General features: G+C 39.2%; 1 protein-coding gene across 3 annotated transcripts in view; it reads left to right on the top strand.

The window, feature by feature from the left end:
- The window catches only part of CDH13 (cadherin 13), a 1,315,977-nt gene that overhangs the window by 941,887 nt on the left and 349,007 nt on the right, over window positions 1–25,083 (top strand). The gene's annotated exons all lie outside the window — the stretch shown is intronic.

Here is a 25,083-nt window from a genome sequence, read left to right on the forward strand (position 1 = left end):
TTTCCCCTTTCCACTCAGTAGACACCTGCCCTTAGTGTGAGAAGCAACCCAACCAACTGCTCTGGTTTCAGAACGAGAGTATCTCAATGAGCTGAGAAAGAGTCTAGCATCTAAGACACTATATATTTTTTTCATCTACATTCTATAAAGATAAGCCCACAACTTTATCAGGGGTTCAGCTGAAGGTCAGCCATCTGTTCCAACAATAGAGGGAAAAAACGACTGTGTTGGCCTTCTTGAGAGATGATTCTGCGCTGTACCTTCTGGATGATTTTACTGATTTCAAGAGTAGATTTTACTATAGTTTTTGTTTCACATGATGATTTTACATCCCAAACTCTGCATATGATACAATCTCACTCTAAGGCTTTGGGGCACTCTACCTGAAATGGGATTTGGCACAGCCTTTTTTTTTTTTTTTAAACAATATATTCCACTTGATGGTTCCTGTGCATTCTCAGGCATTTGTCTTCTTGTCTTTAGCCTCTGCTCTAGGCAGTGTGGTATATTCTAGAAAGAACTTGGGAGTTTGAATCCTGGCTCCATTCTCTGTGTCCTCAGTCACAAAATAGACTTCTGCCAATGTTGCGAAGTGACAGTGAGGAATAAGAGTTTACAGTTTAATAACAGTTAGAGAATACAGAAAACTATATGCCACAATGGTAGCCCTTCCATGTATGATGCTTGTAATTGTGATCATTGCTCATCCTAAACTTATACATGGAAGCCTGAGCAAGGTCAGATGGCCTCTTGTTGGCATTTCCATTGAATCCAAGACCATCTATTTGGTTCTTTGACAAGGTGAGGTTCGTGAGTCTGACAACTACATACATATGGAATTTATTTAACTGAAGACAAATTGATTATACTAAACTTTGATGTCATAGCTAGCTTGTGCAGCAAAGAAGTAAATCTAAAACTATAGTGCAGAACCCTGGAGTTAAAAGTATGCGTGTTTAAACCCTACCTCCAGCCCTCCTACATGTACACTAATTATTTCCTTTGACATCACTGCTTCCTTCCTTTGAATGACGAAGTGGTAATAAATGTTATTTGGCTTAATAATACTGTATACAACCTAAAGGCATATTCTTTATCATCAATTTATGCTTTGCGAAAGATTTTCTTTGGGAGGAATAGAAGAATCACTAAATGTGTTACGAAATCTGGATTAAAAAAAAAAAAACTAAGCTCTAAGAAAACTTTCATCTTTTGCTCATGTAGTTTCGCTATCATGAAATTCGAGTGTTCCTTTCCATATAGTGACATTTACTCTGGGTAACCCAATCGAATCTCGTGAAATTTAAACAAGGTTCTTAGGTGGTCATCAATTCATATCTAAAATATTAGTCTGCTTGCTAAGACGGGTTCTTTCATCCATTTACTTATTCATCCAGTCTTCCAGGATTTCACACCAGGAACTCTATTAGGTTTTGGTTTTGCATAGTGAGCAAAACAGGCACAGAACCGTTTTCACCTTTGTGAGAGGTTAATATTTGGAAATCATGTATTAAAACACACATGATCATACAAATACTGAATAATTACTGCCATAGCTGGTATGCTGACCAAAGTCGATGGGAATCTAGTTTAAACTGTTTCATATGCATCTAGACTCTAGATTTTCAGTTCATCAAAAATGGGAGAAAGGAGCAGAACAAAAGACGACCAAGGCTACTACCCAGAGCTGGAAGGAATCAGCCTGGCTGTGGATACTGGCTTCAGAAGTGGGAGTAGAGCAAATATAGGGTAGTTGGATGCAGTCATAGTTGTACCAGGGAATATGGTCCCTGGAGAAGAGCAGTGAGGACTGCTGAGAAAGCTTTAGGGGGAAAACTCTGCAGCACAGAGGTGAGATGCACCATAAGCTAACTCACTACATACAGCAATCCAAACAGTCTAATATTAAAAATACCAGCAGCGAGTGCCCTCCATGTACTGAGGCACTCTGCATGAAACTCCACCATATATTTGATTTTGTCTTCATGGATAGGATGTTAGTTGGGGTTTTTTTTGCTACGAAACAAACAACTTCAAAATCGTAATGACTTATAACAACAAATATGTATATTTCTTATTCAGGTATCTACTGGTCAGCTGAGGTTCATCTGTTCTGTGTTGGGTTCTGGGTTGGTTTTGGTTCTAGTATATTCCATGTGCTACCTCTTTCTCCTCAAACAAGTGGCTATCCAGCTATAAGAGCATAGTAGAGTAATTCTCAACCAGGGATGATTTTGCCTCCACCCCCAACCAGGGGTCATTTAGCAATGCCTGGAAATGTTTTATATGTCACAACTGGGAGCAGGGAGTTGCTACTGGTATGTAGTGGGTAGAGACCAGGATGCTGCTAGTCGTCTTGCAATGCTCAAGACAGGACTGAGCAATGAAGAATTATCGGGCCCCAAATATCAATAGTGCTGAGGTTGAGAAATCCTGTCATAGTGGATGGCAGAAATCCAAGAGGCCAAGCCAACTATCTGAACACACTTAAAGCCTTTGCTCATGTCACATCTGTTTGAGTTTCATTGACCAAAGCAAATTGCATGGTCACCTCCAAAATCCCTAGGGTCAGGCCGTATACTCACTCTCCCAACTTTCCTGGAGATACTTCAAGGTACATGGCAATGAGAACCAACCAAGAGCTGCAAATAATCCAGTCTACCACAGCAGTGTTCCCATTCACACACAGGGCCCAAAAAGACTGAGTGATTTGTTCAAGGTCACCTAGCTAGTAAGCCATAAGGCTGGAACTGGAACCCAAGCTTTATCCTGGCTTCTTCCTAGGTAGACTACACTGCTTCTGTTTGGATTTGGATTGTTGGAAAGGTCACTAAAGGCAGCAGCTGCAGTCAGCCTGTTTCTTCTCTATGAAATAAGAGTAATAATGGTACCTAGCTCACAGGAGAGATTGGAGAGATGGACAAGATAGTGTATTTATGGTAATACATTGTCTAAAACACACTGAGCCCTTAATGAACTTAAGCTACGGCTACTGCTGCTGCTGTTGAAACAGGCAAGAAGACGTGGAGTTTATTTCCAGTAAGGAAACTCTTACTGCATTTTCTTGAGCGTGAATTGCCTAGGGAAATTGATCCACCTCCTCTCTTTTTAATAAGCTTTAAATCAGATCGCTCCATTTCTTGTATCTTTCTGGTGAACTTTAGCATTTGGAGGCTGTCTGACCTTCAACTGTTGATTAAAAGTCATTTCTAATCTTAAAAGTCATTTCTGCTATTAAAACTGAGTTACCTATATTTCATCTTCTAAAAGCAATAAGCTAGGGATTCACAAGTAGTTTAGACAATTAGAACCTTTGACATTTAATTGAATGAAAGACCCCAAGTGAAACTTTCTGATTCTGTCTGTTTAACACAAGTTGCTGCTTTCATTCTGTGGCTCCACCTTGGCCTCTCGGACATCCTGAAAGGAATCTCACTGTGACACTGTGACTCCTGCTTAGAGACAGTTCCAGGCCTCAACGAGTTTGCTGCATAATGTACCCTCAAAGGAGGGGGGAGGGGTTGCTTGGTGAGCTCTAGTATGGTCCTTCTGAACCTTGAGAATGTCTGCCAGGAACAAATGGCTAGGTGTCTGTACTCGAGGTTACAAGCAGTTTTCTCTCTCAGTGGTCACTGTTAGGATCTTATGGGCACATTTGTCCAATTTGAATGATTGTTCCAGACTCTGTGCCGGGTACCAGAAAATTGGAGATAGGTAAGACCTTGTCTCTACAAAGGGCTCACAGAGACAAAAGAAAAACTCATTATTCAGTTATTACCCATTAAGACATATATAAAACTATATGAAGGCAAGTAATAGATAAGACTTCAGAAAGAGTAAATGATGCCTATGCATGTTTTTGAAGGATGGATAAGAATTCTCTAGGCAAACATGAAGTAATGCTTCTTTCTTGCCTTTTATTGTCTCTCACTTGACAATAATTGAGATGGATGCTTTACTGTGATGCATATGTTTACCTCCCAATATAACTGCTGTTCTCTTTTTAAAATCTTAACATATTTGAGTGTCAAGAACTTAACATTTGGGATTCTCTTTAACATTTCTTCTGTTGGCCTTCATTCCCCAGTGTTCACTGTCTACCAAGGGCAGCAGACCAGTTTTACTGTTTGCAAAGTAGAGGGCTGGAAGCCACCAAAGCCAAGGAGAGAAAGTAGGCGAAGTGCTTTCCAGTGAGCGAGTTCTTCTTGTCCTAGCATGAGAATTCATTTGGTTCCTGGGTGCATGAAGAACAGAATACAGAATAGTAAATCACTTCTACACAATTTACTTCTTGGAGAGAGAAATATAAAATATTGAAATCATCAGTATTTTTCATTAAGAACAAAAAGAATATGATTTAAATTACTAAACAAAACTAGTGGCAAAGGAATGGAAGCAAATGTTTTTAACATGATGCCATATATGAAAAGCTGTGACAGAAACAGAAGAGGCAAAGAAATATGCCAGGTAAGGGAGAAGACAGTTGAAGAGAAAGGAGTTGTTTACGGATTTAAGAACGAAAGGACAGGGAAAGCTTCAACGGTTAATGATCCGGTGAGTGTTGAACTTTAGTGGGTAAGTGAATGGAATACTGTTTCCAGTTTTTCACCTGTTCATTCAAACAAAAGCTCTAACTAAATGAAATGATTAATTTCCTGCAGTGAAAGATAGGTGGGCATCTCTGGAACTAGGCTTTGAAATTAGTTCTAGAGTGACTCTACTATGCAGGCACAGCTAGCCACTCCTGGATTGGTCTTTGGCCATCTTGGACTCTGATCTTTTAAGACTGGTCTAAGACCCATCTGGGAAAAGTATAGACTGTTTGAGACCTAGATAGACATTGCTAAGGGTGGTAGGCTGAATAAAGGATGCAGCAATTCTCTAATTTAGGAGGAGTAAGATAAGTAGGTCAGAACGAATGAAAGAAATCAGATAATTTCTAAATGTGTATCAGCTATGATTGTTTTCTTGCTCACTTCAATTAAAACAAACAATATAAAAAACCCTATTTCTATGAGAACTGATTTTTTTTTTTATGATCAAATATTCTGAAGATATCTTTTTGTCAGATAATCAGGGCTGCAAATCAAGAGTAAGAAATTCAGCTGCTTTTGAGGTCCTCTTGTCATTATTTCTAGTTGCAGATTGTAGGGTGTGGACCAAGTACAAAGAACAAGAATGAGAACATATCACCGACAGGCAAACAATCAGCCCCAAATCGGAGCCCTTTAGATCTTTGGCTTGGGTTATAAAAGTTACAAGTTATTGAACTAACTTAAGGATGCAAGGGCTTAGGAACTGTTATAGAATAAATCTGACAAGAAAAAATATCCCAAGGCCAATATTTTAGTTTAAAATCTTTAGAAAATACAAAGTTATGAAAGATGTGCTTAGGGAAACTTAAGCCATATGCCGCTACCAGGTAATACTTTAATGCGAACTGAAGGTTAATGAAACATTGCATAGAGTTCATTGACAAAGTGCGTGGAATATAAATGGAAGGAGGTTGAAAGTTAAGGGGCCTTGCCAATGTCACACCTTATTGTTTTAAAAACTAGTTTATAAGAGGCTTGGCCTAAAGTTGCAAAAAGAGGCATCAATCCCTTGTGAAACAATTCTCCATTATTAATATGCTAATTTAGGTCAGGTCACCTGGAATTACCTTTCTAAAGTTGACTTTCTCTTACACCACTTTCTTGACAGCATTGGCCAGAAAGCTCTTGGCAATATGTAATTTCACAGAATTAATTAGTAGCACAGCAAATTGATCAATTTGCAAGCATGTCACACATCATTCACTGGCAATGGAATTATTTAAATTGGAGTTGACTGCTAACAGCTACACGGCTAGTTTTCTTGCAAAATGCTAAGGTATTAGAGAAATTGATGATAGTTATCGTCTTGAATCCACACTATAGAAAGATTTTCTAACTTCAGAATATGAAAGGAAATGAAGATTGGTCAGAACCCACTAGTTATAGGTGTTATATGCCCAAATACCCATGACTTAGGAAGTTACTGTAAATTTGTGCTGCATAAGAAAACCACAGGGTAGGCATGGAAATAAAAGGAAACTCTCACTCAGCCTTAGTTCTGGGGAGAAAACAGGGGATAGTGGGGACCGAGAAAAAAGAGGACTGTCTAATGGAGAGTAACTGCCATTTTAGCAGAGTTTTGCCGTGTAGGAATGACAGCCACAGGGTTGTAATACATTTTTTTTTCCTGGAAAATCTAGATATTGGAAAACTTATTTAAACACTCCTGCCTTAAGATGTCGGCAAACAAATTTTTAATATTGTAAGTACTAACTCCATGTGAATATGTCAGGGCCAGATGCAGCCCATAGGTCATCAGTAGGTGGGAATCTGATTTAGAAAGCAGAGCAGAGATCGACTGTGAACATGGGGCCCTGGGTTAGCTAAGCAAGGCAGTCTAAGAGAGCAGAAAATTCAGTGTGGCTGGTTGTGCACTGGAAACGCACATATTGAAAAATAACTGGCCTTAGGAGAATAAGAGGCTGTGCTGTTACCCATCAGTTCAGAGCCCTGGGGTAATTGAGAGGGCTGTGGAGCACCTGAGTGAAACCGATGCCCCCAGGTACAGACACATTATGTCTGTCGATGAGATTAGAGATAAAATAAGAGCCTTTGACATTTATGCGCCAGTGTCTCCTTGGAGCAGCACTTGAGGAAACCAGAAGCAGCACTTGCAACCCTCTGTGGAAATGGAAATGATATGTAAGACAGACAAGGGCATCCTTTAATGAAGTCTTTGCTTCAATAGGTATGGAGCAACCAGAAAGTATCAATGGATGGCTAGCTTCAAGGTGTATTGCCCATGTCTTATTTCTCAGAAAAACCAGGACAAATGTTCTTCAGTATACTCACTATTTAATGATTGCTCATCTGTTCACTGATGGATTGATTGATTTCATTTATTGAACCAGCAAATACTGAGCAACTATATATGGTAGACACTGGAAAGACAGAGATGCATTCAAAACCAGTCTTTACACTCAAAATAATTCAGGATACAGTGAGGGTTGCAGCATTATATACCTGCAGACAATGTCCTGGGGCTGTCCTAGAGGTGTCTGCTGTGAGCTGTGGGTACCAAGAGGAGGGATTACTCTGGGAATGTCAAGAAATCTACAGAGGATGCCACATCTAAACTTTCTTCTACTAAAATATTCATTTTTAAAAGCTTCGTCTAGTTTATGACGCTACAGTCATTATAATGTCAGAATTATTTCCTATTTTCTCATTACCTACAGATTATAATTAATCACTGATATTCATAGCAATGGTTCCGAGGCCCTGGGGAGATTAGAACTTCTTTCTGAATTTTCAATGAAGGATTACACTTTGTTTAATTTAGATGGTATTGAGTGTTTATCCTTGAGTTTTAATTCTCTGAAATTTGGCATCTACATGAAATGTACTGCTATACACTGAAAAATATTTTTATATCTTTTTATCTAATTTCTCCCCATGAGGGAGGTCAGTCAGGTGTTACTATTGCCATTTTACAAATGAGAGAATAGAGGTAATGGTTAGCTGAGGGTCCCCAAACTAATTATAGCTATGACAGATCCAGGGTTAAAACCAATATCTCCTACACTCAGCCTCTGATTAAAAAAAATAAATAAATAAGTAGAACATACTATTTTCTATAAATGTTATGAATAAACATGAGTTTTCCTCACTATTATTTCATTTAAAAAATCACTACCATAGTGCAAAACAACGTCATTTTTCCCCTGGACTCCTTCAGTAAATTCTCACCTAGGCTGTCCAAATTCCTCTTATACCTCTTTAGGCCATTCTCCACTTGGCTCCCAGAATGATCTTTTAAATTCAAATCTGAATTACTTTCTCACCATTGTACCCTAGGTCCTGACCCATAAGAGTTTTTATTGTTAACTACTTTATTGAGGTATAATTCACACAGCATATGTTGAGAGTTTAGCTCAGCTACTCTATGATATTGCTGCCTCTGCAGGGACCTTAAACTGACGTTAGCCACCCCCCCCCCCCATACAAGTGCATGCCCCAGATAGCAGCCAACAGAGTCACAAGCAACTAAGTCTGAAGTAACTTCCCCAAGAGCCCTGGTGATCAATAGTGTCCCCTGCCTCCTAGGGCCATCCTCTCATGCACCTCTTAGATAAGACTGCTGTGAAGTTACCAAAACCCCAGTCTTTTAGTTTGAATTGGCGAATCTGGCCTTAGCCAGAAACCCCAAAACACTCTACCCACAGACCCTGGTAAAGGAATGTGCTCAAGTCCCATCGCTCTCTCCATCTGCACTCTGCCTTGATCCCCCCGGGTGGCCCTTTAAGGCTTGCTGTGTGCCTCCTCCAGGACCTGGGAGTGATAAACTTCTCTATTTCAGTCTCTCCTGTGGCCTGTTGGTGAACCACAGCTCACCATCTGGCACCCTGTGCTCTACTTAACAGAGTCATAATACCATACATTTATTGAGAGTATACAAGTCACTGGCTTTAGAACAAGTCGCAGTTATGTACAACCATCACCAGAGTCAGTTTTAGAACATTTGCATCACCTCAAAAGAAACCCTGTCCCCATTAGCAGCCATTTTCTATTCTTCTTCTTCTCCCCAGTGCTGAGCAACCACCAGTCTACTTTCTTTCTGTCTCTACAGATTTGCCTATTTTGAACATTTCATATAAATAGAATCATATAATATGTGGCTGGCTTCTTTCACTTGGCATGATGTTTTCAAGGTTTATCTATGTTGTAGCATGTATCAGTACTTCATTTTTATGGCTGAATAATATTCCATTATATTGCTAGACACCCCCCCTCCATTTTATTTATCCATTGACTATTGATAGACATCTGAGTTGTTTCCTCCTTTTGGCTCTTATAAATAATGCTGCTATGGACATTGATGTACATGTTTTTGTACAGACCTTTGCTTCATTTCTCTTGGGTGTATGATTAGGAGTGGGACTGCTGGGTCATAGGGTGACTCTGTGCTTAACTACTTGAGGGGCTGGCAGACTGTTTTCCGAAGTGGCTCTCTGAGAAGTTTTCAGTGGTGTCAAGTCTCCCTTAGGAAAGAGGACCAACTGCTTAGCATTGTCTACCTGGGCCCCCTCCCCTGCCTGCCTGCCACATAGTCCCAGCTTATGCTGCTGCCCATTTCTCTCATTCTGCTTAGTCCTCATGGCTTTTGTGTGGTTTTTCAAAGCCACAGAACTCGCACAGGCTCTTTCTCTCCTCCTTCAAATTTCCATCAGAGGGGCCTTCTCTGAACATCCCCTGCCCACAATCTAAATGGAATCTCATTATATTTTTCCTTGTTTAATAATTATCTACATGATGCTTATTTAAAACCACTAAACAGTGGCTCTAGATGAGCTTTAAAAATCTTAAGACTCATTTTTTAATTATTGCAAATCAAAGATCTTATGCAGAAATTGAGGTATTACAGGGACATAGAACATATTTGTTGAATGAATAAATAATGAGAGGGAGGAGAAGGAAGAGGAAGAGAAAGAGAGGGAGAGGGAGAAGGAGAGAGAGAGGGAGCAAGATTAAAGAAATCTCAAGTTGCCAAGTTGGGTTTGTAATCAACCTCAAAACTCCTAATTCTCCCTGGGTATTTTCCTGCTTCCTCCTTTTGCATCGGATGTTCTAAATAGGGGTCCAGCAACTTTTTCTTTAAAGAGCCATATAATAAATATTTTAGGCTTTGTGAGCCATGCAGACTCTTTCACAACTACTCAAATCTGCTGTTCTGGTGTGAAAGCAGCCTTAGGCAATAGGTAAATGAATGAGTGTGGCTATATTACAATACTTCATTTATAAAGGCAGACATCAGGCTAGATTTGAGCTGGAATTACCAATAGTTGATTATCTTTGACCTACAAAATTTACAGCTCCATGTAGTTCAACCCAACAGAACTCATAAGAGACGGGAGATGTCAGATAAATTATGGTTCATTAGCACTTACCCTTTACACAGTGGTGGCATGCTGCACAGTCTAGTGGTGGGAGGTCTGTACTCCCATTTTCTCTCTGCATGGCCCAGAAGCACACAGAAAGAAATGCCATGAACAAAGTAACAAGTTACGCTGGCACTTTTATTCTGGACTGGCCAGGGTACTTGAGGAAATTGGGTGACATTGTGCTGGAGGGGAATCTGAGTGGTCCAGAACACAGCCAAATGCAGGCTAATTGGAATGTGGACTGTCTATATTCTGAAGCACAAAACCTGTGCACCAATCTGGGGTGGGGGCATCTGGCCAAAGGAGAGAAACTGAAGCAATCTGGGTGGAAATCAAGAAGACTCTAACAGAACATCTGATCATGATATAGTCATGTCTGGCTGTTTGAGGCATTTTCGTACACAACTCTAAAAAAAAGTCAGGGAAGAGATGCTGAGCTAGGGTTATAAGAATGCTAAAGGGGGATTTATATAAGAAATATGAGTTCATTCCTGTAACTTCTATTGCTTCATTTATAAAGGCCAGGACATTTGGGATCATTTTGGTGAGCTAGAATTTGTATTAAGTTCCACTTCCTTTATTTTCTTTCATTTAAATATGCTTATTAGTAATATGTGTGTCAGAACAAAATCATATTCTATCAGTCATTTCCAAACAATAGTCCCAAGTAAAATACGTTTTCCCACTTTAAACAGTTATAACAACTTCACTGAACTTGGTTTCTTCCTCTGAAAGAGGCAGAAAGTGCTTTTGTTGAATCCTTAATGCATTGCCTTTTAGCTGGGTTTACCTTCAGGGAATTCTCAAAAGACAGGTGTCACTTTTTTCTTGTCTATTGATTTGTCCTCTAGAAAAAGAAAGAAACTTCCTTATAAATCAAAGTCCTTAGCTTATCCATTGTTCATTTGTTACATTTATTGAAAACCTACTATATAAAAGGCACCATTCTGTGCTGTGGGAACCAGACAGGCCACTTTCCTGTCCTCCTGGGCTTACATTCTGGTAGGGGTGGCAGACATTAAAGAAATAGCTGCATAATAGGCCTGAAACAACAAGAGCCATTGAAACAACATAGGGATAAGGGATGGACATTGATGGCGAGATGACTATTTTTGATCCAGTCATTAAGGAAAGCCTCTGTGTTAAGGAAAGACATGAATGAAATGAAGGAACGAGTCATGAAAACTCCTTGCAGAAGAGCATTATAAGTGAGGGAACAATGTCTTTAAAGACCTTGAAATGGAAATTAACTTAGCAGGTTTGAACAACACCAAGGAGTATACAGAACGATTCCGGGAACGTGAAGGAAGATGTGGTCAAGGAAAATCCAAGGTTCACATCAAGGGCTCATAAGCCACTATGAGGACTTAGCATTAAATTAATGTGAGATGGTTGGGAAGCAGAAGAATGAAAGGTCCAATTTATGTTTTTAAGGATAACTGGGAAATCTGAGTGATGAATAGGGTGTGGGTGCAAGAGCAGGAACAGAGAGAGCAATTGAGAGATACTCGTGGTAACATGGGTGAGAGAAAGTGGCTTAGCCAGGAGAGTAACCAACAGATTGTGGGAGATGGTCAGGTTCCGGGTAGAGAAGGTAGAGCTGCCGAGACCAGCAGATGGGCTGGATGTGGGTAAAGAGGCTTGGGCCTCATCAGATTGATGGGCACCAGGCTGTTTCATTGTCATAACTATATCACCGTTCACCTAGGAGCTAATATTGATTCCTGTCTTTCAAAGACAGTGTCTTAGTTTGAAATGCTTAAGGAAACACAGGTGACAGATGGAAGGGGACAATGCATTGATGAAAGTCAGGTGGTCTGATTATTTGTGTTGCCTGTAATGCGAGGGTCGTATGTGCAATAAGTTTGTCAAACCTGTGCCCCACTCTTCAAGCTGTTCCAGAAGGTGGCTTGGAGCTGGGCACTGACTGCCCTCTTCAGATCACACTAGTTCTAGAACAGGTTGGGAGCAAGGAAGGAAGGAGAGATCTGGGTGGGCCCATGACCTTAGCCAAATCTACTCCTCACATGGAGATCCCAACAGAAGATGTGGCACCAACAGGCTAATTTTTCTTCTGGATTCTAAGTGAGCTCCAACTTCCTACTGGTGGCTTCTGCAACATATTGAAGACTCTCCTTGGATGCTTGAGACTGAACGCTAATCAGTGGCAGGACATTATGGGGTTAGCGTTCTTGCTTTGGAAAATACTTTAAGGATCCTGGCAGCTGCTATTTATTTAACACTTGTTATATGCTAGATGTTTTGCTAACTGCTTTACAAACATCATGTATTTTACCTCACACCCACCCTGTGAACTAGGTCCCACTCTCCCATTTTTAGAGATGAGGAAATTGAGATTCAAGAAGGTAACCGAATGTGTTTAAAATCACAGAGCTGATAAGGGGTAAAATTGGGACTTGAAGCCAAGTCTCCCTGAATCTAAAGTCTATGCTTGGAACTTCAGCTCTTTCCTGGTTCTCAGAATTCATCAGTGAGATTTAAAAGTGAAGCTTCAGAGAAAAAAGCAGATACTGATAACAGTGATGGTTCAGAAAATAAAGCTGATGAGACCAAGTTTCATATTATAAAATTCTGTCAAGTGCATTGAGACTTTTTTATCTTAAAGTCAGAAACCCATGAAGACTAAAAAGCCAGCCACTCTGTTCTACTGTAATATTCGTGATCTCTTACATACCTAATATTCACTTGTTTCTCATTAATCAATACAAAGAGACGCTAGATGTCCTGAAGTTTAACTGGCTACTATAGCTTCCCATTTGTAATAGACTATAGCTGGTCTGTAGTCACCACCTGAATAAGCTACAATTTTAAATTTTATAGATTCTTTTTTAACTCCGAAATTAACATATGCTCATTACAGAAAACCTAGAAAAGTGTAGAGAAGCAAAGTAAAAAATCACCTACAATAAAACCACTGTTAATATTTTAGTATAATCTTAATACTATAATGCCTTTGTCTATTTTTCAAAAATTGCACATATAGTGCATACTATTTTGCAATCAGATATTTTACTTCATATCATGAACACCAACCATACCATTAATTCATTTTTCCATTCCCTACAGTGTTTCTGTAATGTAATTTTCTCCTCTTTGCAGATACTATAGTTAATTTCATCAATATCCTGTTAGAACATTATGTTATTTGAGAATTTTCTTCATTGTTAAGCAATAATTGAAATGAATATATATGTTACTAAACCCTCCACCCCCACACATACATATAGCCCCTAAGCTAAATTTCTAAGTGGAACCACATGTTTTCAAGGCTTGTAATGGAATATTGACAGATTGCTTTTAAGAAAGATATCTTATTATCATCTGTAATGTATGAGATTTTTTTCTTCACATGTTTGCCAAATAACAACTACTAAGTTTTTCTAATTATTTTGGCAATTTTATAAGCAAAAATCTATCTTATTTTAATTTTATAATATATATTGTTTATTGGGGGGTCATTTTGCTAATTTTTGTATTTTCTCTATTAATTTTTAGCCAGCTCTTTTTATATTCAGCTTAGTAAGCCTCTGTTTTATGTAATGCAAATATTTTTCTCCAGTTTCTGATTATTTTAGTCATGTAAAAATATGCACTTAAATAGTTTAATCTCTCAATAATTCACATAAGTTATGCTTTTATTACTAATTTAGAAAGGCCTTCCTCACTCTATTTCATAAATATTCAATGGCTTTTTTCTTCTAATATGTTAATCTACCTGGAATTTATGGGCTATACTTTAAATTTTTAAACATCAAGCTTAATTTTTGGAGAACATGTTTCATAAAACACATTTTAATACTTAACAAAATGACTTTAGAACTGTAAAGATTAAAAACAGTAATGCATTGTGTTCTATTCCTATGAATTTCTCTTTTGGAGAGGGAGACGGGCAAGTGAAAATAAAACCCGCAGAAATTTTCTCCTATTGCTTTGTTTTCGAAAGTATTATATTTCTCATCTTTAAACAAAAATCCCCTTAACCTTTGTAGGTATTCTTAATGAATCTGACATAATTCCAACATCCATGATTTATGTCAATTCTACATGAACCAATTTAAAGTGTCAGCCCATGCGCCCTCTTGGGGTAGAAGATGCTCACTGAGATTACCCAAGTTGCTTAAATAAAATTATTTTGAATATCTGCATAGATTTTTTTCCATATAATTTAAGCTACTTATTAATTATTAATTAATCAAAAGTTAAAGAGAAAAATGTCCAGTGTGGTTGTGAGCGAGCATACATATATAAGGGAAAAAAAATGTTTTCGTTATATTTGAGGGAAAACAAACTTTAAAAGTAAAATTTCAAATTGACGAAGGGAATACTATAGCTCTACGCAGTGCAAGCTTTTCAAAGAACATTCAATAACAGTATCAAGATCTTTAATAATCTAACAAGTATGGAACTTTTATTGTCCCTTCGATCATTTTTAGAGAGAACTGTAAACACAACATCCAGTCCATCAAGGGGGAGATTCCATAGGGCACGTGTAAATGAAGGTGAGGCAACATTGCAGAAGGCTGAAAGTATCTTTTCCCTGGGAACTCTCCAGGAGCTGGTTCATAATGAAATTCAACTTTGATAAATGAATAAAGCTGAGAAAAAATAACTTGAAATGCAGTGATTGATGTCAAAGAGAAATCTGGATTACTGTAATAGAAAAGCAATTTCAAAGGGGTAATGACTGACAAGTAAGAATTGGATCGAGGGTACTACATTCACCTTTGCAAAATCTAAATAAAGGTCTATTGGGAGTGAATGAATGCCAAAGTCACCAAACCCTCCTCTGATCTAACAAACCTTTGTTTAGAATTTCCTATGTTCTGGGAATTGTGCTATACATGCTCATTTATCTTTTTATTCCTTTAACAACAAAAACAAAAAAGTAACTGAGAATGATTTTCAAAACACCTTTATTACATGTGCAAACCAATACGTGGAAACTGAGGTCACCTAATAAGACAGACTCACCGCGTGGCCTGGCTTGCTTAGGACAATCTTAGTATGTACTTGTTGTTTTGGCTTAATTGTTCATAGCACTTTCTTACATTCTAAAATGTGTTCTAGTTTGAACAACAAATTATGTGGCCACAGTATTAATTTCTAGTTGCTGCTGTAATAAGTTACCACAAATGTAATAACTGAAAAAAAAAAATTATCTTGCACTTCTATAGGTTTAAGATCCAGCATGGATCTCACTGGGCTACAGTCAGCGTGCCTGCATTCGCTTCCGGGGACTATAGAGGAGAGTCCTTGCCTTTTTAGCTTCTAGCGGCTGACTGCCCACACTCCTTGGTTTATGGCCTCTTCCTCCAACTTCAAAACCAGCAATGGCTTCTCAAGTCCCTTCTCATGTCATATCATTCAGTCCTTGTTCTCTCTCCCTTTCTCTCAAGTATCCTTGTGATTACATTTGGACCTATCTGGGTAATCCAGGCTGATTTCTCTAAGGTCAGCAGATCAACCTTAATTCTATTTCCAACCTTAATTCCCTTTTGCCATGTATCCATATAGTTCCAGGATTAGGACCTAAAAATTTTGGGGAAGGCCATTACACTGCTGACCACAGCCACTCTATAGGCAGCAGAGCTGAAATTTGAAGGCAGGCTTTCTGATTTAAAGTCTAATTTCAGCGAGGGTGTCTTTGGCAGAGGAGCCTTGTTCGATCTTTGTGAGATGTTGGTGGGTAGAAGGATGTGAGAATTGTAAACAAAAAGTCGAGAAAAATATCTTTGTTGCTTTCTCTGTACAAGACTTAATTAGGTATAGAAGGAATACCTAGAAAATCATGTCTTTGAGTTGTTTATGATCTACTTTGGCCACAAGTATATTCTCATCTACATGCAGAATACATTAAATCTCTACCACAGGAGCCTACAATAAATGAATATGGTACTATATTAATTAAACATGTAAGCTCAGATGCAAAAAGTAAGGGCATTTTAAGTTTCACATTAATCAAATAAGTTAGGATTCGTTTTTTCTTTTTCTTATCACAACACAAATTATATCCATAATGGAAACTACTGTTTTAAAAAATCTTCCATCTACTTTCAACCTTCAGAGATCATTTGTTACAAGTGGACTCATAAGAGCATACTTCATACAAATTTCTGTGAACTTCTTTATTTCCATGGAATCTTCACAGATATTTTTAAGCTGTGACTATCTTTGAGTTTCTCGAGACATACCCATACTTCCAAGCTGCCTTCCAGGGAGATTGTATCAAGTTGAATTTCCACTTACATGGGCCCCAGTGCTTATGTCACAGACAACACTTTCACGATAATTTGGTCTCATCTTTTTTTTTCTTTGACCACTAGGAAGACAAATGCTAGCATCTTATTTTTCAAGGTTTTGTTCGAGTCTCTATGTCTGAACTTATAGTCGTGTTTAACTGGAGATGTCCAATATTCGTTAGACTTATGTGTATCTCTAATTGCATACAGTGGAAGTCCAATTATCATTTTGTATTTCTAATATTCTAACTATTCTCTATTGTAAAAGATGATATTTGGAATGAAGGAATGAGACTCATCCTTGTGACTTTCAAACTGGTCCAGTAGAAGTTCCTAAAGAGTTATTTCAGAGATGATACAGATCACAGCATCCATGTCAAGACATGTTTTGGTGCCCCAAAGAGATAACTTGGAGGGAACACATTCAATTGGGTAGGAGACATCTATGTCCAAATGAGAAACTGAGTTTCATTATATTAGAGTCATAGCTCATGTATTCTCTTCATTTTATGTGATCATAAAACATGTGGATAACCAGATGTTGCCTACATCATCTCAAATAAGTAATTTACTCTGTGTGTGTGTTTTATTTCATATGAATATTTGCCTGAAGCAGAATCATCAGAGTTCAAAAAGGTTGAAGTGTTTTCTCAATTGTTTTACTTCAAAATGACTCATGAGTCTATAGACTGTGCATGTCATGCTTTGTTTCTTATTCAGTTGATCTGGGTTAGACATCTGTTGCTTGAGTCATCTCATGTTATTACAGGGTGCGGGGGGGGGGGCGCTTTTCAGAGCAGCGTCTTCATTTTGGCCTTCACCCAAAAAACCCTGTAGCACATTTTGTTTTTCATCAGTTCCTCCCTTTGGGTTAGATCGCGGTATCAAATTTTGTCTGACTAAATTGTATCTTTCATAAGCAGATGAGAAGATGAGCCAAACGAAGGGCAAGATGTTAATAGAGTGTTGTGATGTGAAGGCCAGCGGCTTGCACACACTTTGTAATTTGGTTCATTATGTTCCTGCTTTGTTCAAAAAGGATTCTTGTTTTGCATTGCGTACAACCCATCTCATCTCCATTATTACGGTACAATTACTGGTTTGAAGAGTTCATCGGTTTACAAGTTGTGATGTAATAGTTCGCACCTCCAGGGTAGATACTCCCAAGATAAAGAAGTAGAAGAGAGGAACCTGGGAGCCAAGGGGACCCCATGCTCAGGCTTCAGCTGAAGCTACTCTGGCAGCCGAGCCTCCACTCGGCATCAGTGGTTTTCATCACCTCCTCCGGGTTTCAGAGGTCAAGCCCCCTGTTTTCTCCCACAAACAAGACTCAGGAGATCAGCACTAATAACCTGGTGCCCATCTACCGTGGCCCCCTGGAGTGGAGTGATTAACTCACATTCATGCGGTACCTTCGTGTCTCCGCCCTCGAATAACGTGTTTTTGCTTTAAACTGGTTAGGTGTGACTTGCATACTCTGTGCCCCTCCAAACCTTATTCACCATGGTCATTTGAGAGCTAAATTTATAAGGATAACTTTTTTTATTTTTTATTTTATTTTTTTTCAGTAAGCCTGTGACATCCCCAAAAGGAACATGTTGTAGCCAGGCTGATACTATAGCATTTCCCAACTTGTCATTTGTGGTAGGGTGTTATATGATACACAGAGGCTTACAGTGTTTTCTCATGTGAATTTTCATGTTATTAGGAAAAATTTATAGTCTCATTATACCTCTAAGTTAATAGATAATTTTGCCTCAGATGAGACAACAGTGAAACACAGCAATCAATGTAAAACAAAACTATTAAGTAAATAATACAGTTAGTAAAGGGAATGAAAAAATGTAAGGAAAGTCTGTGAAAAAATATTTAGCAAATAAGACCATAGTGGAGGAAAGCATGAATTTTGGAGTCAGACCCCAGTTTGGACCCAGCAAGATCACAAACTAGCAGATACTTAAGTTTCTCCAAGTTTTTCTACAATAGGTATTTTTTCTGGTCGTTTGAGTCAAATGAGACAATGCATAAAAAGGTCAGACATAGGACACCAAATAATGTTAGTTCCTTTCTTTTACAGAGCAAGTAATCAACCCACTGTGCTCAGGCGTTATTGACCACTGTTGTTCTGAAATAAGGCTGCGCAGAGGGTCCACTGGCCCATGGTCAGTGGAATTGGGACTGACTGTCAGCTCTCTGGTGCCAGGGATGGAGAAAAAGGACAGATGGCCAAAGCTGAGGCCAAAACTTCGGCCTCTACTCTCTTAAAGAGGCATTGCCTCTTCAGCAGAGGGAGTTATGCAATGAGTGTTAAATCAGGTGCCTGCTGTGTGCCAGGCATGGGGTGTCAGATTTGGGGCTTTGCTAATGAGCAAGAACATCCACCACGGTTCTGCCTTCATGGGGCCAGACCGGGAAGCAAACATTAATCGAGTTGTCCTACAAATAATTAAGTGATTACGTATTATGTAAAAAATGTTACAAAGGAAAGATACTGGTGCCTTTAGAGTAAACCACAGATGCCCTAGCTATGCTGGAGGGATAATGAAGGATCTTCTCTGCCAGTGATGTCTGAGCTGAGATCTGAAGGAGGAATAAGGGCTAACCAGGGACAGCAGACGCTCATGCTTGGTAGGAGGGTTGCACGTGAAAATAGCTGTTGGGAAGAAGTGGGATGAGTTGAAAGAATTAAAAAAAAGATGGGTGTAGCTCAATAATAAGGAACCAAGGGGATCTCTTGAGACATGGAATGAGTTTGAAGAAGTGGGCCGGGGCCAAATTATAAAAATATTTGTCAAAGTAGAAGCATGTGTTGTTTATCCTAAGAGTGATGAGAAATGATTGGGAAGTGTCCATCATGGGGTGACATAAATAAAAATTTTGGAAAGATATCCTGGAAGCCTGTATTAGTGTTCTCCAGAGAAACAGAGCCAATAGGGGATATATAACTATTATGAAAATATATGTCTATAAACATATTATACAAATATATAAATATAACTATTAATGTATATAAAATGAAGATATATAAATATACATATTTACATGAAGCAATTTACTATAAGGCATTGACTCACACAATTATGGAGGCCGAGAAGTCCCATGATCTGCCATCTCCAGCCTGGAGACCAAGTAGAGCTGGTGGTATAATTCGGTCCAAGTTCAAAGACCTCGAGAACCAGGGACTTGGTGCCAATGGTGTAGTTTCCAGTTCAGGTCCGAAGGCCTGAAAAGCAAGAGCACTGAGGGCAGAAGAAGATCGATGTCCCAGCTCAAGCATCAGACAGGAAGGAAAAGGAGCAAATGCCTTGTTCCTCTGCCTTTTGTTCTCATCAGGCCCTCAGTCTGTTAGATGATGTCCACCCAACAATGGGGAGGGTGATCTGTTTCACCGAGCCCGCTGACGTAAATGTTAATCTCGTCTGGAAACACCCTCACAGATACATGCAGATATGTTTACTCTGGGCACACCGTGGCCAGTCAATCTGACACATTAAATAACCATTACAAAGCCGTTTAGAGAATAGATTGTGGCATTCGGTATTGGTTACAGGGATATACATTAGATACCCTCGTGAGAGGTGACAGAAGCTAATCTCAGGGGGCAATGACGGAGATGGAAAGGGGGGTCGATTTAAGAGAGTCAGGAGTACAGACAGGACTCGTTAACAGAGTGGCTCGGAATAGAAGAGAAAGCTTCATTGGAGAAAATGGGTGATGTTTGAGTTTCCGCTTTGGTCCCTGGGAGGAAGACCCCAGCTGAACAAGGTTTAGAGCAAAATGACAGTCAAACAACTGCATTCATCGTACTTTCTATTCACTCAAAAATCCTTGCTTCCAATAATGCTATTTAAGAATATTTTAATGAAATCATTTTAAACGTAAAGTATTCTGCCTTCTCTAACAAATGGTGAAGCTGCCCTCTTGAAAACTGGCAGTTGGATTAAACTTCAGCACCCACTTTATATCAGATACTTTCACATGTTATTTTTACTTAAGTCTGCACCAAGGTCCTATGACGTCGCTGTGGCAGCTCTTATTAATAATGTAGAAACTAAGATGCAAAGAGATGCGTACCTCACTCAGGGCCTAGAGCCTGTACTTCAGGAGGACTGACCATTACCTCCTGCATCCAGGTCCAGGGCTCACTCCACAAGTCCTCCGAGCCCTCTCCTCAGGCTTTCGGGCTGTGCGCCCCCTCAGCAGGGCTCCCTTCCACCTTCGCCACCGCCAGTGGTCTCCCTGTCTCCCTTCCGTGATGCGCAGAGCTTTCCCAAGCATGGGCAGGAAATCACTAACACCTGACTCTCTCTCAGAGCTGGTTTAAATTAGATTCCTAACAAGTTCCCTAGATGACCCATAGGCCTTCTAATAATAAAGCTAAATTAGTTACCCCTCCAGGGTATTCCATATCAAAATCTGGGAACAACATTGCAGTGTTGGGATCCACAAATCACACCGCCGCTAAGGCAGTTCGGTGCCCTCAGCCCTCATGCTCCGTCTCCTGTGAGGTTTTCCACCTCCGGGACCTCTCTCTTTTCCTTTGTTTTCTGCAACTTTTCACTTTTCAATAAATAAGCAATTCTCCCTACTTTCTGTTTGCCTATTTTACAGAAAGTGATTAGACAAAATACACTCTAAGTTAATTCGTTATGCACAGTTGAAGATCAGAAGATTGGAAATTTTTATTTTATGAAAAATCTGTGTGTTTTATATCTCTGTGTGTGTGTTGTATCTGTGTTTCTATGTATGTCTGTGTATGTTTGTGTGTAATATGCATTTGTATATATTTGTGTCTATGTCCATGCAAAGGCTCCTCTAGACTGATCCATAGAAAACATCTACTCTTCCTGGCCTGTGTGTTTGAGGGTAATAAGTGAGTCCAAGTGCAGTGCAGTAGGTTCCTAGCAGGTGATATGACTCTGCCTTCTCTCTGGAAGTTACATCTTTTGGAAGTTTGCATCTGAACCGGGGAATGCCATTCCCAAGCTCTACAAGGCCCTTGGGCCTCCATCTCCAATCCCTGTGTCACTGTGCAGCATCACACAAACATTAATGTGCACCCGAGTCCCCTAGAGATGCCATAAAATGCAGGGGCTGCCATAGTAGGTTCTGAGCAGAGCCTGAGGGTCGGCATTTCTAACCAGCTCGCAGGGGATGCCAATACTGCTGGTCCCATGTCTGCACTTTGAATGGCAAGGTCCTAGAACACAACACAAAGATTTGTCAGATATATAACTTTTAAGTTATTGGGCACTAACTACCTTGTACCAGACACTTTCTAGGTATAACTTATTGAACATCTTCTCTCTCTCTCCCTCTCCTTCTCTCTTTCTCTCTCTCTCTCTCTCTCTCTCTCTCTCTCTCTCTCTCTCTCTGTCACCCCACATTATTGCCGAGAATATCAACATCTCAGACTAAGAATAGAAGTCCTAGAAGGTGGTATGGAGATATTCGGTGAGAAGCTGATTTCCATTTCCTTTGAGCAATTATTCCATTGCTTTCTGCCAATGGCTGCCTGTTTGTTTCTCACAGTAGGTTTCTACTAATTGGTGTCTCACTTCTAACATAAAGAACAGGCATGAGAATGCCTCCCTTTGAATGCATTCCAGTTTGCTTTGTTTCCAGAGCCCCAAACACAGCCTCTAGACTATACCTTGTGACTCAAAGGAAACAAACATTGTTCCAGTCTTTTCAGACTAAGTATTTGTGTGCTTGGGGTATTTCAATTAAGGGGAGAGAAGAAAGGCAAGAACATCATTGAACATTTATTCTCTGATATTAGAGGTACCCTTTGAAATTTAAGAGCCCCACTTTAGAAAGTTTGGCATTTGCTAACTGTGGATCTGACCTTTATATGAGAACAGTTATGCAAACTCACTGGAATGTCATTTCTCTATAGTAAGTGATTGAGTAGATAAGGCTGCATTTTCTAATAACTTCTTCCTGCATATCTATATGCTACTTTTCATCCACATTATGAATATGCCATTAGAAAAATGCATGAACTACTTAGTAAAGCACTAGCATTTCCTATTTTATATTTTATTCAGTCTACTATGTTTTTCTTTGTTAGGAACAAGCGTGATATCATTCTCCCTCCCTCATCTAGCTTACCCAGCAATTCACAGAGGACCAGCCTCTTTTCTCACTTTGCCCAAATTGTTTATGCAAAGAATGTTATAGTGGGATAAAGTTTAGTGTCCTCCATTGGAATTGAGTGGAGCTCCAATTATGTGACTTCATCTTATACTAGTACCATCCTTAATATAATGCCAAGCTTAGAACATTTAGAATTCTTTGTCCGTGCATTTTTGCCTGACTATCTTCTTTTACTTTCTTGTCATTCAAGTCTCAGTTGAAATGTTACTTCAACCATAAGTGGTTTCTGGGAAAGGCCTGAGAGTATGCACATAACCTTCCAAACTATTTTATCTAATATAGGTACTTTTCCTGCTGACGCACACGTTCTTTTTCTCAACCACACTGTGCTTTAGAGTTCAGTAGACTCTGCAATGGCAGCAAGTTTCTGTATCTGCATTGTCTAATGTGGTAGCCACCACCTGCATGTGGCTGTTGAGCTCTCGAGTGTGTCTAGTGCAACTGAAGAACTGGTTTTGTTGTTTTATTTAATTTAAATTTAATTAGCCACATATAGCTAGTGGTGGCCATATTGGACAATACAGCTTTAATATATCAACCTGTCTCGTCTCTTCATATCCTTTATCTTTAACTGAATTATCTTGTTCTTGTATTTTACGTTGTTTATCATATGTCTCTTCATGCCAGAATGTCTTTTCTGTTAACTAATGAATATCCAGCACTCAGTGTAGGGCCTGACCCGTAGTAATCCTCAATGCATTTTTGTTAAATTGTCTTTAAAATTAATAAATGCCCCTTAGAAACACTTTGCAGTTTTTAAATGCTATTCCAAGTTTTAGCTTTGAACAATATTGTTTTCCACTAAAAAATCCAGGAGTCAAACTCTGGGTAGTATTATGACATAAAATACTATCAGGCTGTCTACTTACATAATTGGTTTTATAAGATTGAGCTCAACATTTTTTATTCATCCTAATCAATTATATCCCCTTAGTGTCAGTCTGTCTTTCTGTTATGTTGAGATGGATCTAGAGTCTACCCCTTTAAGTTCTAATAGATTTGCATGTTTATCCTACTTGCGGTTTCTTACATGCCCGAGTCTTGTAGAATGTGGAATTGTTGGAGGAAGTCACCAAGAGGATGTGGCTACCAACTGACCCACGAGCTGGACCCAGGCAGTCAGAAGCTCCTCACCCCTCCACCTTCCGTCCTTAGCATGTACATTATGCCCACCGTTCCCAGGGTGGGAGCCATTTTCAAGGATACAGCCTCGAGAGAGTAAGGTGTCATTGAGACCATCTGGATGATATATGTGATGGAACCCAGTTAATGCCTCTCCATACATTTTTAAGATTCTGGCGGGCAGGCATGGAAATCTACTCATCTTATGGTTGCCCAAGACAGGCCTCATATGTAAGTTTCCTTGCTTATTAAGCCTGACGCTTAACACTCTGGAGTGGCCTGCGTCTTTCTTTGTTCTATCCATGCCCTCCGTGGACGGGGGCCAGTTTGTCAACAAACAGAAAGCTTAAAATTCAGATTCAAGGTATGTGTTGTCGCTAGACGTAGATTTTTTTGGTTAAGTTCAAGTTAAGTCTTTGGCTATTTTAGGAGGACAAAGGCCAGACATTCATTATCGCATGAGATTGCCCCAAGGCTTTGTTTTAATTTTCTTTGTTTAGCAGTATTCTTGTAGTTTTTTTTTTTAAAGCAGCATAGAAGAATAAAAGTAAACTCTAAGATTCCCTTTGTGTGCAGATGTTAAAGGCTCTGCCTCTTTAATTTCTTATTAATTAAGGTACACGTGTGTTATTTTATCTGCCCCAGAAATCAACGCATGTGTATTTGTGTGTGTGTGTGTGTGTGTGTGTGTAAATTTCCTAGTGAAAGAATGAAATAATGTTAAAAAAAAATGAAAAATGTATTTATCTACCCAAGCAAATCTGGTTTCATTTTTGCTTACTAAGTTCAAATTCTGTCCATATGTGTATGCTGCATATGTATAATGCACATACTATTTTGTGTATTTTCACATAATAGTCTAAGTAGATCAACAGGTTTAATTATTTTTCATAACAGCTCTATTTTAGCATATTGATACCAAAACATTTATTCGACTAGTCCCATTTCACTGGACATTTAGCTGATGCCAGAGTTCTTTCATTACTACAAATAACACTACAATGAATATGTTCATATATGTAACGCAACCTAACTCAAGTGGAACCAGGAGTGGTATCAAACGGAACAAAGTCTGTGAGTTCTTCATAGCTGTTGTTGAATTTTGCCACGCCGCTTTCCAAAAGGGACGAATCCAATTACGACACCATCACAACCCTGCCGATTAGTAACGGAGGTGTTTCTCTTTTGTTTTCTTAGTTTGGGCTAGTTTTTGCAATGATGTTGATAGCAATAATAGTAGCAACTATAGCAGCAGTTAATATTCTTGAGTTATATCATGTGACAGGCATTAAGTGCTTTAGAAGCATTGTTTATAGCAGTTAAAATGTAAGCTCTGGAGGCTGACTTCGTGGGGTCAAGTCTAGACTCCACTGTACAACCTCTGTTTGCGTTCATTCCCTCCTCGCAAAAGAGCCATAGAGTTCCTGAGAGGATCACATAAGATAATACAGGAGAGAGCCTAGGTCAACACTGGACAAATTGGTTATTATTTCTAATAATGTGTTGGGATTCCAGCTACAGAGGTCCTTTCTCAAGTATTCCAAATATAGAGATCTTTTTCTGACT

The sequence above is a fragment of the Rousettus aegyptiacus genome, unplaced genomic scaffold, assembly GCF_014176215.1.
Source record: "Rousettus aegyptiacus isolate mRouAeg1 unplaced genomic scaffold, mRouAeg1.p scaffold_m13_p_14, whole genome shotgun sequence".
In the NCBI taxonomy this organism is placed as follows: domain Eukaryota; kingdom Metazoa; phylum Chordata; class Mammalia; order Chiroptera; family Pteropodidae; genus Rousettus; species Rousettus aegyptiacus.